Source organism: Paroedura picta, chromosome 10 (assembly GCF_049243985.1).
Source record: "Paroedura picta isolate Pp20150507F chromosome 10, Ppicta_v3.0, whole genome shotgun sequence".
Lineage (NCBI taxonomy): Eukaryota > Metazoa > Chordata > Lepidosauria > Squamata > Gekkonidae > Paroedura > Paroedura picta.
In genome coordinates this window covers 74512156-74529220 of record NC_135378.1, presented here as the reverse complement: position 1 = coordinate 74529220, position 17065 = coordinate 74512156, and the positions used below count along the sequence as shown (strand labels likewise).

The window sequence follows — 17065 nt, the reverse complement described above, 5'->3', positions numbered from 1 at the left end:
TGATCCAGTCACCTTGTTCATTTCATGTCTGCATTGCACAGAAAGAGGGAAGAATGGTATCAGGAGAGCACCTAGGGAGTAAAACCAATTACCCATCACACCCTCTGGTCACACCTGAAAAGCATGAATGGAATCATTGTAAAACAGTCCTGCTTGCCTCTGCCATTTCCTGCAGGGGAGCAAACAGCCCCTTGCTGATGAAGCATATCAAAGACTGTTAAAAGATCCAAAACACAGCATGGACACTTTCCATCTATCCATTTTCAGGAAGAGATCATCGGGCTAAAGTAATTGCATTCTTCATGCAGGCCCCAGTCAAAAGGTCGACCAACAGTGAGTTGAGATATTAGGTGTCTGTGGCACCTGAGTGATTTTTTCCATATCTACTCACTGGGTTTTTACTGGAACAGATAAAGTGTAAGAGATCAAATATAGGACCATTCTGCTTATTGCTTTCACCTTTAAAATATGTTTGCCTATTCCTTGACTTGCATTGTATCAAAAATTCCAACACGATGACTTTACTGGAAACAAGATATGTAAAAACCCTGTGGATAGGTCAGTTCATTTTGGTGATATGTGATTCTGAAGGCTATTTGGGATTGGGGAACCAAGTACTCAAAGAATGAGTTCCTCAATAGACTCTTAGAATCATGGTTGAGCTAACATTATCATTTTTCAATATTGGTGACATTTCCAATGGAGAGAGATTAATAGAAGTCTAGTGACAGTATATAAACTTTCCTCAAAACTCAATAGTACAAAATAGGCATGAAGTTAAATATAGCTTTGGATTGCCCTAGTAACATTTCTTAAATGGGACAGGTATTAAAAAGTCATTGGCTTCAAGATACAAGTGAATATAATGTGTTGTTCAATTTATATGCAATGTGTTATTCAAATCATTCAGTTTCCAGCTAGCCATGCCTACTTCCTATCTGACTCAGTTGTGTGGCGGAGTCATCCCTAGACCATAGATAGGAATATGGACTTTTGTACCCAGTTCCCGGGAATTTATTTTCATGTGTAGATCCTATCCATATGAAAAGACTAAAGACTGAATCGGGTGCAATTAATATATAATAAAATATGTATTATATTTTATTATAAATGCTGTAAAGTAAGTGCTGCAATTTGAAGAAATATGCCTCATGCTGATCAAATATGTTTACCAATTCCTTGCCTTGCATTGTATCAAAAATTCCAAAACAATAACCTTACTGGAAACAAGATATGCAAGAAGCCTGCGAATGGGTCAGTTCATTTTTGGTGATCTGAAGGCTATTTGGGATTGGGGAACCCAACAGTTTCACCCTAACAGTGACAGTTTTTCAGAAAGCAAAAGGGCCAGTTTAAAAGTTCCTCTGTTCTGAAGATATCATGAAAAAAAATTAAAGTTTATCCCACTTTGCCAAAGAGATGCTTAATCATCCCTCCATTTGGATCACTGAAATGGGGGCGGGGGGGAGAGAATGTTTGAATACGTAATAAAAATGTTCTGCTCATGTGCTTTTTCCATCTTTAAGTCTTGCTTTGAAGGAGGAGCTCTGTTGGTTCTGGTTGTAATTCTGCTTTGTCTATCTGTTGGTTCTGCTTTGTCTATCTGACTGATAGATTTGGATCACAAGTAACACTCCCCATCCCCCATCTCTTTCCCCAAAGTGTCCAGCAAGGGGAGTGGGAATCAACTTACAAAGGAGATTCTCATTCAACCAGAAAAGGGAAATATATGCACATTAAAAACAAATACCTAAGTGTCAAAGGAAAGGATTCTGTCCTAGCTTTCTCACTCACACCTTGTATAAGGCAGTATGATAGCCACTGTCCACACATGGTCTTACAGCTGGGAAAAGCTGGGTGAGCAGACCTTTTTCTAAATGTGTAGGTTACTGCACTTCATGAGAGAGTGGTCTGTCATATCATCCCTATCTTTAGTTTGAATCAGGCCATAAAGCCACAGATTCACCAAATTATAAGAATAGTTTCAGAAAGCAATGGTGTTGGTCCGCAGAACAGCTGGGTTTGGGTCCAGTAGCACCTTAGAGGCCAACAAAATGTCCACGTATAAGCTTTCAAGAGTCAAAGCACCTTTCATCAGATACCTGACAATGGATGCTTTGATTCTCAAAAGCTTATGGTCTAAGAACCTTAGTCATCTCTGAAGTGCTTCTGGACTCCAGTCTAGCTGTTACCTTGAAAAGTGAAATGGTACATTATTGACAGCACTGCTTTAGGGCAGATACTAATGTGAGTTACTTTCAGTTCCAGGTACTTCAAGTGGAGTATATTCTTGTTATGCTAGGCTTTTTCTGGCTCCTTGGAAGATATCCTGAGATCCTTCTGTGATCCTGAGAGCCAGTTTGGTGTAGTGGTTTGGAGTGAGGACTTCTAATCTGGCATGCCGGGTTCAATTCTGTGCTCCCCCACATGCAACCAGCTGGGTGACGTTGGGCTCGTCACAGCACTGATAAAACTGTTCTGACTGGGCAGTGATATCAGCGCTCTCTCAGCCTCACCCACCCCACAGGGTGTCTGTTGTGGGGAGAGGAATGGGAAGGTGACTGTAAGCCGCTTTGAGCCTCCTTCGGGTAGAGAAAAGCGGCATATAAGAAACAACTCTTCTTCTTCTTCTTCTTCTTCTTCTTCTTCTTCTTCTTCTTCTTCTTCTTCTTCTTCTTCTTCTTCTTCTTCTTCTTCTTCTTCTTCTTCTTCTTCTTCTTCTTCTTCTTCTTCTTCTTCTTCTTCTTCTTCTTCTTCTTCTTCTTCTTCTTCTTCTTCTTCTTCTTCTTCTTCTTCTTCTTTGCAACATTCTTCCCACCTTCTGATTGGGATGGAAGGACCTTGACCTTTCCCCCACCAAGAATTTTCCCTGCCTTACTGGTTGTCCGGTGGCGGGGCTAATTCCCTGTTCTGCTTGACATCAGTCAGGCATGTCCTAACTTTGAGACTCCTTTGGGTAGTAAAACATGGGGTATGAAAATAAAAGGTGGGGTATGAAAAAACAGCTCTTTTATTCTTCTTCCATTAGTGAAAGCCATTTTTGGGGTACTGCTTACCACCCTTTCTCAAAATCCCAAGTGTGCCTGCTGGCTCAAAAAGGTTGGGAATTGCTAGTAATGGAAAGCAGCTGCTGCATGATTCTTACCTTCCGTTCCATAACTGCAAGAGTGACTTTGCACATCTCAGCTGGACCTCACATTCCTTTACCAGTCTGGTGAGATTAATAAGGAACTTCAAGTGAAAACACCTTCAAAATATGTGCATAATATCCATTAACACTTGAAGAAAAATAAGACTATTGCTCCAACATTACAAAAATGTGTGTAATTAATCCTTTTAATGGGACACATATTTGTAAGCCAAGGTTATTAAAATGTGTCTGTGGTTCATAAAGGAAATGATTAATAGAACCTTGAAAATACAAGAGACAATCACAAGTCATGACTCAGTAAAACATGACAAATACTCTTGTATTTGAAAGTGGATGGAAATTAGAACAGTGTATTCTCTTATCTTTATGAAGAAAGAATTGGTTTTCTCCTTTCCTGTTTAAATACCATGTACTGTGGGACAGCACGGAAACATACCAAGAGGCATTATCTAAGCAATGTGCAATATCTTACATGATAATGATGAATATTGTCATGATGAGTTTTACTAGCATTCATTTATATCTGGTATCAAAGCCAGCTTTAAAAATGGGCTTTGAAAGGGATGGCAGACAGGAGGGCTGGAGCAGAGTGCAGGCTGCTGAGGCTGGCATGGTGCCTCAGGGCACAGCCAGCTGCCCTCCCCCTGCTTGGCTCTTGGGCAGGAGAACTGGAGCGGAGCATGGCAGCCAGGCCTTGGAAGATGAGCCATTGAGGCTAGTGCAGCACTGTGAAGCCCAGCTGACTGCCCTCTCCCTGCTTGTCTGGTGGGCAGGAGGTCTGGAGTGGAGTGCAGTTGCCCAGCCTCCCCCACACAGGGGGCAAGAGGCCCCAGAATGCCGGGGCTGGGTTGCCAATGCCAGTACAGTCGGCCTCTTCCGGATTGCTTAGAGCTTTTTCTCTTCCCAAGTTCCTAGAAGGGGCAGTAAGTTGGAGGATGGGGGAGGATTGTGGTGGGGAAGTCCCATGATTGACCATCAGCGGGAAAGTGCCCACTGCCCATTGGGGGCATATATCCTACTGAAGGCCAATCAGGTCGATTCATACACCAACAGAAGATTATCTGGGCTGAAGAAGATTTAGTTAAGTAATAATTCTATTGTTTTCCTGTTCCAAATGTTCTGCCTTGATAAGGTTCTAACATATAATTACTTGGGTTTGGTGTGGATGAGCATTATGGAGCAAATACAACCACCATGTCTTAAAAAAAACACAGAGAGACTTATTCTGCATGAGGAATTTGTCCCTGGACAGCCTCATATTGCTCGCAGGTTTTAGAGCCACTTCTACATGTCAACAGCAACCCAGAGCTCTCCACTGGGTGGCAACAGTTTTTGTCCAGTTTGCTTCACTATGAGGGAAATTGCAAAATCCCAATTTCCCTCTTATTGTCACGCTGCAAATCAGGGTGCAAACAGAGGCAAGCATGTTTGGAGGGATTGAATTACTTAAAAAAATATTGGCATGGTCCGGGTAACAATGGGACCACAAAGTGATGTGCCTTCACTTCAAATGAAATGTCCTCTTCACTGTCCATGGTAATATTGGGATCAGGCAGCTAAAATACATTCCTGTTTGTGTTTTCTGGTGGTGGGGTATGAAAGGGGGAGAAGGGGGGCTTGTGATGCAGCAGCCCTCTCCCTATTAGCTTGACATCCGTACTCTTTGTTTTAAATCTTTATCATTTACATACAATCATCGGAGTCCAGTTATCATGGCCTGCCTATAACAAGCATATAGAGACAGCATCATACAAAGAATCCCAAAAAGGGATTTAAGAAAATGTTTTATTGTTGTGGTGTGATCCCGAAACAACACAAAAATGCAATTAAAAAAATGTTTTTTCTGTTGAGGCATTTCCCCATAGCAATGCAGACGTGTACTTTAAATGGGTTTTGGGCTATGTAAAAATACTACAAAGGAGCTTTGGTCGAATATGCATTTTGTTAAGCTCAGACCAGAAGGAAACACAACCTGTTCTGGCTTATAAAATCTAGTGATATCTCATCTGGAACAAGAGGAAATTAAAAGAAGAAAGCTGAGGATAAGAAACTGAGTTTCTTGATAGTTCCTATGAGGAATTCAATCACTCAGCAATGATGGTTGTTAATTTCTAGACTCAAAAGGCAGCTAGACTCCGAAGGCAGCTCATGAGTTATACTGTTGATCTCATGTTGCCTTGCCCAGTCCTGTAACAATGGTTGTGCTGTATGATTTCATTGCATCGATAATGTTTTTCAAGTTGCTAAGAGCATGCATCTAATCAGCTCTCCTGAAATCAACCAAAACTAAGAAAGACTATGTCCCTGGGGACTCAAGGTTATTCTATATCCGTATCATTTAGAAGAGGGAGGAAACATCATTTAGAAGGGGACTTGGGAATGTTCAGCCTGGAGAAAAGGAGGTTGAGAGGGGACATGATAGCCCTCTTTAAGTATCTGAAAGGTTGTCACTAGGAGGAGGGCAGGAGGCTGCAGAGGAAAGGATGTGCAATAATGGGTTTAAACTACAAGTACAATGATATAGGCTAAATATCAGGAAAAAATTTTTTCACAGCCAGAGTAGTTCAGCAGTGGAATAGGCTGCCTAATGAGGTGGTGAGCTCCCCCTCACTGGCAGTCTTCAAGCAAAGGTTGGATACACACTTTTCTTGGATGCTTTAGGATGCTTTGGGCTGATCCTGCGTTGAGCAGGGGGTTGGACTAGATGGCCTCTATTGCCCCGTCCAACTCTGATTCTGTGATTCTATGAACATGTTGCAATCTTGTATTTTGCTCTGTTTCCTGCTATATGTATATGGGTTCTGTGGAATTGAGTGGAATTTAAATATATTTAGCTAGGGTCCTTGATTGCAGCTGTTCAGGAAGATGTCTGCATTGATTTACACTGCTGGTGTTTAACATGAGGTATATGTTATTCAATATTGCTATTTCTGTACTCTGTCTCTGCAGTAATTTGTTAACTGTTGGGAGTATGGGTAGCCATATCTTTCAGTATGTCTGGTGAGAATAGGAAAGTAAAACCAAAGCTTTGTTTCAGCATTTACTAAATATATATATATATATATATATATATATATCATCCTGTACTAAAAGAGGCTGTAGATTTTAATAACTGAAATACATATAGTTTGGGATTGATCTCTGAACAGTCATGGAAATAGCCTAAGGAACAAACTTGCAAGTTCTTACTATGCTTCTGGTTGATCCTAGAGAGGCTGGAAAAATCCAGTGGACTCCACATGACAATGCGGCCCTTTCTTCTTGCTCCACAGGAACCCCCCCCCCAAAAAAATGCATATCCCCCCATAGCTACTGATGACCGAAGAGGCCTACTATATGGAGTTGCAGATCTATTACAGTGTACCCACATTACTGCTCAGTGGATGCAACCTTTTACTGAATCTCCTGCTCTACTTCTATAAGAAAGTACTGTTCTACTGCAACTTCACAATTTTGCCCCTTCAGGGATTCTGCACAGTGACATCAAACAATCTACTTGGTTCCAAACAATCTACTTGTAACATGGAGAGTAGACAACCATGGTTTCTCCAACCCATTTCTTTCTTGGTCATTTCATCTCTCTCCCCCTACCCCCGGTCATCATTTATATAACAAACAGCAGGGATTCTAGATGTACTGTGCAGTAGGTAGAGATAGAAAAATGGATGAAAGGGAGAAATGGGAGGGGGGTTTGAGAGCCATGGGCACTCTTTCTCTCTAATGAATAGTAGATTGAATGGTAGTCCCCAGATTGCAAGCTAGCAACTGTGAAGGATCTATGGTAAAAAGGTAAAGGTATCCCCTGTGCAAGCACCGAGTCATGTCTGACCTTTGGGGTGACGCCCTCCAGCATTTTCATGGCAGACTCAATACGGGGTGGTTTGTCATTCCCTTCCCCAGTCATTACTGTTTACCCCCCCCCCCCCCAGCAAGCTGGGGACTCATTTTACCGACCTCAGAATGATGGAAGGCTGAGTCAACCTTGAGCTGGCAGCTGGGATCGAACTCCAAGCCTCATGGGCAGAGCTTTCAGACTGCATGTCTGCTGCCTTACCACTCTGCGCCACAAGAGGCTCTTGGATCTATGGTACATAAGAGTATTTATATTTGTAAGCAATACCATGTAATTGTATGTTGGACATACTTCACACTATATCAGTTTTATGTCACTTTAACTGTCATGAAAGAATAGTGGAGATGTGTGATACATTATGCCACTGAGAATCCTCTGTGAAAGATTCATGATCTCATCATACAACTGCAGTTTCTTTGGTAACAGGGAACGGCTTCTGAGAATGGCCATTTAGTCTGAAAAGTAGAAGTGTCTTAAGAGACATGAGGGAAAGAGAATATGTCATGGGTATTATATCTGAGGAAGTGTGCGTGAACACGAAAGCTCATATCTTGAATAAAACTTCGTTGGTCTTAAAAGTGCCACTGGTCTCTAAATTTGTTCTGCTGCTTCAAACTAACACGGCTACCCACTTAATCCATCTTCATAAGGGAAAGAGGTATCAGGTGTTCAGGAAAACCCATATTTTCGGGAGATCTTAATGCCTACCCCCCCACACCTTTGGAATTCTGTGTTGGCTGTATGCTTCAAAGATGAAGTTCATGCAACATAACTCTCTTCTTTTATCCTGGTTAGCCCTTGTAAAAAAGCAGGGGACAGAGTTTCTGGATTAAGGCTCTTTTTTGTATTCCTCAGCAGATAAGGTCTTGTGTGGTTAGTTTTTCCACATAGGGAATCAGGTCCAATAAAATGCAACCTAGGGAGTCTGACTTGCCCCAGCATACAGGTGTACAGAGCCTTAATCCGGAAACTCTGTCCCCTGTTTTTTTATAAGATCTAACCAGAATGAAAGAAGAGACTTTGCCACACATTATCTTGCATGTTTGAAGCATAGAACCAACACAGGTTCTGTTTTGTGTTGCTCTTGGCACTGTGTTTTCCGGAACTGCTTGCATTGCTTAACTTTGGACTTCTGACTCAGTGCGGTGGGCGTGGCCACATAACAGATGCCACTGGAAGTGAAGTCAGCCATAAAATATTTGCTGCAGGTTAACAGTGAAGAGCAACTGCTGCCACAGCAAGATTAAAAAAATCTGCATAGTCAATCACATCTCCAATAGCCAGTCAGAAGCCTTGCTGGGCATAAGCCCCATATCCCCCCCCCCTTCATGTTCTAAAATCTCTTGGTGTATGCCAGAAAAGGTGTTGACAGGTGTCATGGTGCTCATGGGAACCAGATTGGAGACCCCTGTGCTAGAAAGCCACTGGCTTTGGGGACAATGAACTGATCATCTACCTTGTGATAAGACAATGTCATATGTTGAACTAGCCATCTTCTGAGCCTCTCGGCAATGTGAGACTTCTAGAACATCAACAGGAAACTCTTTGTTTCTCTACAGCAGGGGTAGTCAACCTGTGGTCCTCCAGATGTTCATGGACTACAATTCCCATGAGCCCCTGCCAGCAAACGCTGGCAGGGCTCATGGGAATTGTAGTCCATGAACATCTGGAGGACCACAGGTTGACTACCCTTGCTCTACAGTACTTACAATATTTTAGGTGTTTTCAAAAGATGGAAATTTGGCTAAGGAAGAAGAGATTGCTGCCTAAAGGGAGCACTTTGGGAAAAGAAAATGGTTTCATCCTACTTTGCAGTAAGGAAACAGATATTGTGCTCTCACATCATTCATCCCGGGTGACAGAACAGACATCTGTCAGAATTAGGAGGTGAAGCTAGGCTGCTTTAATATATCTGTAGCGCAAGACAGCGTGTCACTCTTTCTGATTTGGCAACTGTCAAAAGCAGAGTACTTGTACGTAGGAGCATCTGGCTGTTTGCCTATGTTTTGGCCTATATTTTGTCTTTACATCAAAGCAAAGGTTATAAAATTACACTCAGGGCTTTCCATCTATACGTTCAGGAACAATGAAGTACTTACAAGCACTATCAGTGTCAGAGTCACTTCCATAACAGAAAAGCTCTTTCTTAATTTCAGCAGGGAAGCAGAAAAAAAAGGAGAAGGAGAAGGAGAAGAAAGATTAACATATCAAGCAGGGAATTACTTGTCAGCATGAAGGAGGGAATGGTGGAATTCAATTCTGAAATGCAAAACAGCATTGCCTAGAAGGAAGGAGTTAGCTGCTAATGAATACGGAAAGCACACCTCCTTTCTTCTCTTTCTGCTTGTCCTAGTCTTGTGATACCAGTCATGCTTGTCATTTGCCTGTCATTTGCCTGTGGATTTCTCCCGCACCTAATGCACTATCAATTTACCCCCACATTTTGATTCCATCACGTTGCACAATTTCACAACAGCAGCAGCCAGTGATGCACAACAAGGAGGGGGAAATACACAGCATGATGGCAATTTCTATGTATTTTTAGTACATCTTTTATCCTGTCTTTTCTCCAAGGAGCTTAAGGTGAAGTATACACCTCCCCTGTCCATTTGATCCTCACGACAAAACTTTAAGGTGGGTTAGGCTGAGCACGTGACTGACCAAGGTGACTCAATGAGCTTACTGGCGGAGTGGGGATCTGAACCTGGGTCTTCCAGATCTGAGCCTGACTCTATAACCACTCAACCACACTGATATTATAGGTAGGCAAGAAGAAGAACAGCAGCAACAGCTCCATGCCCTAGATCAGGGGTAGTCAAACTGCAGCCCTCCAGATGTCCATGCACTACAATTCCCATGAGCCCCTGCCAGCATTCGCTGGCAGGGGCTCATGGGAATTGTAGTCCATGGACATCTGGAGGGCCACAGTTTGCCTATCCCTGCCCTAGATATTGTTCTGTGCAGTGAGGAGCTCTGAGTTGGATCCAGAGCCGTTTTTCATTCCATCTCTTTCAACAGTACAATACAGTCCCCATATAACAACATGTAGATTCCCATGATCCCTAGCATTGACTTTTTTCAATAGTGACCCCCTACTCCCTTCTTATAATAAAACTCTATTCTGCATTGGTTAGACCTCATTTGAATATTGTGTCCAGTTCTGGATGCCACAGTTCAGAAAGGATATCGACAAGTTAGTACATGTCCAGAGAAGGGCAACTAAGATGGTTGAGGGTTTGGAATCCATGGCTTATGAGGAGAGGTTGAGAGAGTTGGGTATGTGTAGCTTGGAGAAGAGTAGAGCAAGGGGTGATGCTATGATAGCCGTGTTTAACTCTGTAGAAGACAGACATGTTGAAGAGGGGAGCAACTAGGATTAGGAGCAATGGCTTCCAATTATGAGAAAGGAGTTTCTACTTAAATATTAGAAAGCATTTTCGGATGCTGAGGGCTGTTTGTAGGTGGAATATGCTGCTTTGGAGGGTAGTAGAGTCTTCTTCATTGGATATTTTTAGTAAGAGATTGGATGAGCACCTGCCAAGAGTGTGTGATTTTCAAGTCTCCAAGAAGGCTGGACTGGATGGCCCTTTGTGGTCTCTTCCAACTCTGTGATTCTATGTGATTCTGAATACCAAGCAGAAAAGCTGGTTGGATGCTTGTTTCTGAAACATTTTTGTCAGGACCTGTCTTCCTTTGGGATGAGACCTCTTAAGGCATCTGTGAAATCCACTTGTAAGGATTATCTGAAAACAATCACACGGTAACAAAAATATTTTGGGGCGAAATCAAAATAACACACAAGGCATTCAATTACAGTATTGTGCGGTGAGTGAATGTTTCTTTAAATATTCATTATTTATACAGCTCAGCTTTCTGATTTAAGGGATAATCAGAAGTTTATTTGTTCTAGGTTCAATGTGAAAATCTTGTATTCCCCAGCTAACAATGACTCAGTGTTCTACCTAAGGATTTTTTTAAAGGAATGTAATACTTTCTGAAATGATTAAATAAAAAAGATTAGAAATAGGTGCATAGCAGTGGCATAGATAAAAGCAATTATGAATGAATGAACATTCATGATGTTCCCACTGTACCCAAATTGAATTTAAGAATGAAATAACATTTCTAAGCTCTTTACCCAAGGCATTTGTGGAAAAAGAAAACCGCAGCACTGAAATCCAGAGCTGAGAAATTCATACATAACAATATGCCGATAGCTTGTATTGGGTGAGTGTAAAAACTACCCCATGCCTCTTCTGAACTCCAATTATCACCATCTAAACATGACTTTCTTTTTCTTTTCTTTTTTTGCTCTCAAGTCATAAATGACTTACCATGACCCTGCAGCCTTTTCATGGTGGTTCTGACCAAGCAGTGATATCAGGACTCACTCAGACTCACCTACCTCACGGGGTGTCTGTTGTGGGGAGAGGAAAGAGAAGGCGACTGTAAGCCACTTTGAGACTCCTTTGGGTAGAGAAAAGCAGCATATAAGAATCAACTCTTCTTCTTTCTTCTTCTTCTACTTCTTCTCCTCCTTCTCCTCCTCCTTCTTCTTTTTCTTTGCTGACACCAAAAATCCCCCGTGCACATCCTACTACAAATGAACATGAACTTGAGGCACTTTAAGAAAAATCCTGTAAACAGGAATCAGATGTACCATAATTGGACCATTCACCTTTTTAACCCCTGTGATCACCCCTCGGGCCACAAAAAAAGTGATAGAATTATACCCAGACAAGAAAATGTAGTGCTTACCTAGATACTCCCGGTATCTGCTTGGGTGGAAAAGGAGAGATAATAATTTGGCAGGATCAGGGTGCCACTGGGGCTCCAGAAGGTCTCAGATAACCAGCTGGAATACAAGAACTTTCTGTTGGTGTCTCTGACCTTCAGTATTCATGCTGCTTGCAGTATTTATGTTGGCTAGCACCCTGAGCACCGGGCTTCAGTCCTTGGTCTAGATTTTGTTATAACTAGACTATCCCTGCACTCTGTCCAGGAACTCTGACTGTATATATTTATATTATTATAATTTATGTGCCATTTTTCTCGTGATGCATAAGGATAAGGTGACCAGATTGTCCCACTTTTGGAGGGACATCTGGGGGCACCTGGCAAATTGTACTTATGTTGAAAGTAAAATATATATATTACAATACTATTTTTGCATTCTATGCATTCTATGAAACTTTTTGTTGCTCCATATTGACCACATTTTTAATCAAGACCCCCCCCCCCGGTCAATGGTGTCCCGCTTTACCAATGTTAAAATCTGGTCACCTTACATAAGGACTCAAAGCAGCTTACAAATTTCAGTCATGAATAATCTAAAATAACATCATAATGACTCAAAACTCAAATGTGTCAAGACTGATGCCACTATTATTATGAAGCTGCAGCTGGCACATTGTCCACACCTCAAAAAAAAACTTGTTTTGATCACTGCAGAAAGGTCTCTAAATCAGCAGTTGATCTTTGGGGGAAATGTCATGCCAGTGAAGGTTTATAAAGCTATCAGTCTGCAAGCCTTTCTCCTTCCCAGGTAAAGGCCTTCATATCATCTCTAGACAGGGGGATGGAGATGGAGCTCTGCAGGTGGAATTTGGAATGGACAATCTGCAAGCTAAAGTCATAGCTGGGCCCCGACTAATACCTAGCTCAGTTGGCTGGAGCTGGGGTGTATCTGGACTAACTGGGGCCAGAATAACTTAATTCCCCTCCTTTCCCAAACATTATTATTTGCTTTGCAAATCCAAAATGCAAATGTCTTCTTACAGTCTTACAATTCTGCCCAAATTAACTTGCCTTGGCAAGCGTAAGGTATTTAGAAAGGAAGCTGCTTAGGAAGTGTGGGAGGACAGAGAGAAAGGCAGGACCTATTCAGAAAAGCTTAGGATGAATCTACATCAGTTCCAAAGCTTTAGAAAACACAAAGCATGCCCTATAGTTTAAGCCTTGAAAATTATAAAGTAGGTAAATTGGATTTTTATGGAAATTTGAGAAAAGGGCTTATTTTCTCAAGCACCAATATAATATCTGCATCACGGCAGAATCCACAGGAGATTTGCCGCCTTTAAAAATTCAACATCATCTCTTTTTTATGCTGTAGAGCAAATAAAATAATCTTTTTTCCCTTTAAATCTGTGTTGTATAAATAATAACATTAGATTTTACCCTCTGTTGACTGGCAGTACCCTATAATGGAGCAGAGATCACATATCTGAAATACTGGCTGGTAGGCAATTGTTCCCTTCTGCTCTCCCCAAATAAGTATCCATGTTGACCTGTTTCTTATTTACATTAAGTTCAAAATAGTCCTGATTGTATTGGCCTGTGTGACTTCTTCCTTGAAGTATTAGGACATTTGGTACCATCATAAAGTATTTTGTCCACCAACCTGCAGCCAAGAGAGGGTTAAAAAATTCAACCAGTCATTTAAATGCATTTAAATCCTGTTACCAGGTGAATCAGTAACTGTAGAGTTATTCCAAGAAGACTAGAGTGCAGTCCAAGGTAATGAAAGTCATTATGGATTTAAATATTGATCAGGTTTATAGAAGGGAGGGACCATGTCACCATTTTCTCCTGGAGAAGTGAAATAAATGTTTTAAATTAATAAGTTATAAATAAATGTGATGTATGTAATCTGGAGATCAGTTGCAGTTTTGAGAGATCTCTGTCATGCCTGATCTGGCTGTGCTCCCAGCTCAGGCATCCAAGGGATCTCTGGAGGCTGCAGCCGACCTGGATGCATTGCTTGGGCCAAGTATTTTCTTGGAGAGCCAAGGAAACCAGACCATTGAGGCCCCAGATGATAAGTAGCCTGGCACCAGTCAGATGGAGACCCAATCATATGTGCCAGTGTATATCAAGCCTTTAGAAAAGACCCCTTCTAGTCCTGAGGTTACTTCAGAGTGACAGCAATGGTGCCATTGGCCCAAAACCCCCATTATCCTGGGACAATCACTCAAGTGGCAGAGACGGTGCCACAGGTCCACCCTGACAGTTGTCAGGCTAGAAGAGATCCAGCTCCAATGCCTCCCTCTGATGAGGATTAGGTCCAGCTGTAAGCCCTCTGGCTGAGGGCTGCCCCACCTGGCTATGGTGTATTTCAGGAGGACCTTGGAGGCAAGGTCCTCCATAGGTACAGTGCATGCGTTCACCTACCTGCCTCTCCAGATGACTCCTTGTTCCAGTTTGCTGCGGTGAAGCTCTACTGATTGACTTCCGATTCCTGACTTCAGCTTGACTGCTAACAGTGCTCCTGGCTCCAGACCCTTGGCTTCGGATCCTGACTATACTCCAAGCTCCAAACTCTTGCTTCAACTTCTGACTATGTTCCTAGTTCCTGACCCTTGGCTTCGACTCCTGGATCCCACTTCTGGATTCCAACTCCAGTTTGGCTTTGACTTGCTCCCCGGCTCTCGACCTCAGCTCGGTTCTGACTCTGCTCCCTGCCCACCTTCCATCTGCCCACCTTCCATCTCCCTTGGCTATTGACCTTGGACTGCTCTCTGGACTTGGTACGCTTCCCTAGCTCGGCACAACCAACTGGCCATGTAGGTGTACCACTGGATATAGAATCATAGAGTTGGAAGAAATCATGCAGGCCATCTAGTCCAACCCCCTGCTCAATGCAGGATCAGCCTAAAGCATCCATGATAACTAACTGTCCAGCTGCTGCCTAAAGACTTCCCAGTGAGCGGGAGCTTGCCACCTCCTTAGGCAGCAGAATCCATAGCTGATTTACTCTGAATCCTCCCCCCCCCCCCGATATCTTGTAAGTACTGTTATACACATAATCTAGCCACTACCATTCTGCATTCAACAAACATTTATAGCCAATATCAGCCCTACAGCATGATACATGTGTTTTTAGCCATCATCCTGTGGCATTAAAGAAAAACCAAAGAAGGTGTAGCACTATCAAAGGAAAAGGGTTCTTCTATGCTTCAATCCTCCTTTAGCCTTTTATGCCCATATTAATGTATTTTCTAATAGTGCAGCAGATACACACAATATACTTTTTATTTAACTTTTTTTTTACAGGAAACCAACTTTGCAAACAAATGCAAAGTCAAAGGAAGGATAGTGTCAAATACCGGAAGAGAGGCCTGTTAAAATGTTCTAGAAGCAACTGCCGGAATAGTGAGGGCACCTAGTGAATTGTAAATACCTAACACAAGCTCATAAAATCCAGCAAATTTTCCTCTCGAGCTGCACCTTTGGTGTCTACGAGCAATGCACCTCTCAACTACAGCTTTAATAACCTACTTTAAAAATATAGCCATGAAAGGAACATCTCGCCCTGCTGCCATAAGTAGGAAATTTAGGAGGCAGAACTCATGCTGTTATCTGTACAGAATATGCTTCTGTGCGAAGCAATCTTCCATTTTTAGTTGTCTGCAAACTAAAAAAAAAAAACCCTGCATACATCATAAACAAACCTGGTATCCTTTAACAGCTGCTAGTTCCTCAAGATCATAGGCACACTCAACAAGCAAGTGTTTTATAAGACATGTCACACTTTGGAAAACTTACCATCTTAATAACTCAGGGGCAACAAAACATTTTTGCTGCATGCCTCTTGAGCAATATGTGGAATAAGTTACTGTGTTATATTTTTGGTTAAGGCTTGTTAGAGCATTGATTCAAGGCCACAACTTTTCAAGAAACAGCCCAACATCTGCTAAAACTAACAACAAAATTTACAAATGTGTTTGTGTTGTGAATATTGACAGTTGTACTATAGAGGTGTTTAGCGGTTCAGCATGCTTTCAGAAACAGTAAATAAAAGCAATGTGCTAATAGTGCTTGGGGCTAAAAGGATTAGCTGGTGGTTTCCTATCAACAGCAGATGAACTTGACCATTTTTTAGCTTGCATTTGCCTGGTATGAATTTGTCTCTGCCTTTGGCTCATCTCCATTTCAGTGTAGTTGGTGAGTTGGGGTTTTCAAAGCAAGAGATGGACAGAGATGGTTTGCCATCCCTTGCCTCAGTGTGGTGGCCCTGTGCTTCATTGGTGGCTTCCCACCCATGCACTAACCAAGGCTGACCCTGATTAGTTCCCAATATTTGTCAAAATCGGGTTATCCTGGGCAATCAGTCTTTTTCCATTCTATATTCGTTCTGCCCTTATCTGGATATCCCAGGCCACCCTGATCTTGTCAGATCCCAGAAGCTAAACAGGGTTGATCCTGGTCATTATATATATAGGACACTACCAAGGAAGTTCAGAGACAAGTAATGGCAGTTGCCTCTGAACATCTCCTGCCTTGAATATCCTGTGGGTCTACCATAAGTTGGCAATGACTTGGTGATCCCCCCCCCCAAAAAAAACTTTCCCACAAATAATCCTTGTATCTTCAGCCTACTTCCTTTGAAATACCACTCACTGCATTTCTGAGGAGGGAGGAAAGACAAATTAAATGTGTAGAATGTCCACTTTACTACCTGGCATTTTCCAAATTTTCCAAACGCCTTGTCCTACAATCTAAAATGGTGTCACTGCAAGCCAATGCAAATCATGTCTTGATAAAAAATGTCATCCTGAATTACAGTAACCGGTGAGGGAAAGACCTTAGGCTCAATGAAAATGTCCATACATGCAGTGGTTCCTGTTAGCAGCAGAGGACAGGACCTGCTTTAAACTACGTGTAGAATGGTGCTGACTAGATATCATGGAAAATATTTTTCACAGAGTAGTTCAGTAGTAGAATAGGCTGCCTAAGGAAATGGTGAGCTCCCCTTCAGTGGAGTTGTTAAGCAGTGGCTGGACAGATACTTATCATGGACGCGTTACGCTGATCCTGCACTGAGCAGAGGGTTGGACTAGAGGGCCTGGCCCCTTCCAGCTCTATGGTTCTATGATTCCAAATAATTTTATATGAAGCAGCAAGAAGCCAAGAATAAGATTTAAAGTATTACAGGAGGAAAAAAGAAAAGGTCTAGCCATACCTAACATCACATTTTTTCCCCAAGCAGCTACACTAGTCTGGGTGTCAGACTGGATTACAAATTTACATCCAAGAAATATAAAACTGGAAACAATTGACAT

General features: G+C 42.1%; 1 protein-coding gene across 8 annotated transcripts in view; it reads left to right on the top strand.

Annotated features, from left to right (window-relative positions):
• GRID2 (glutamate ionotropic receptor delta type subunit 2) overlaps positions 1-17065 on the top strand; it is an 857916-nt gene that overhangs the window by 492574 nt on the left and 348277 nt on the right. The gene's annotated exons all lie outside the window — the stretch shown is intronic.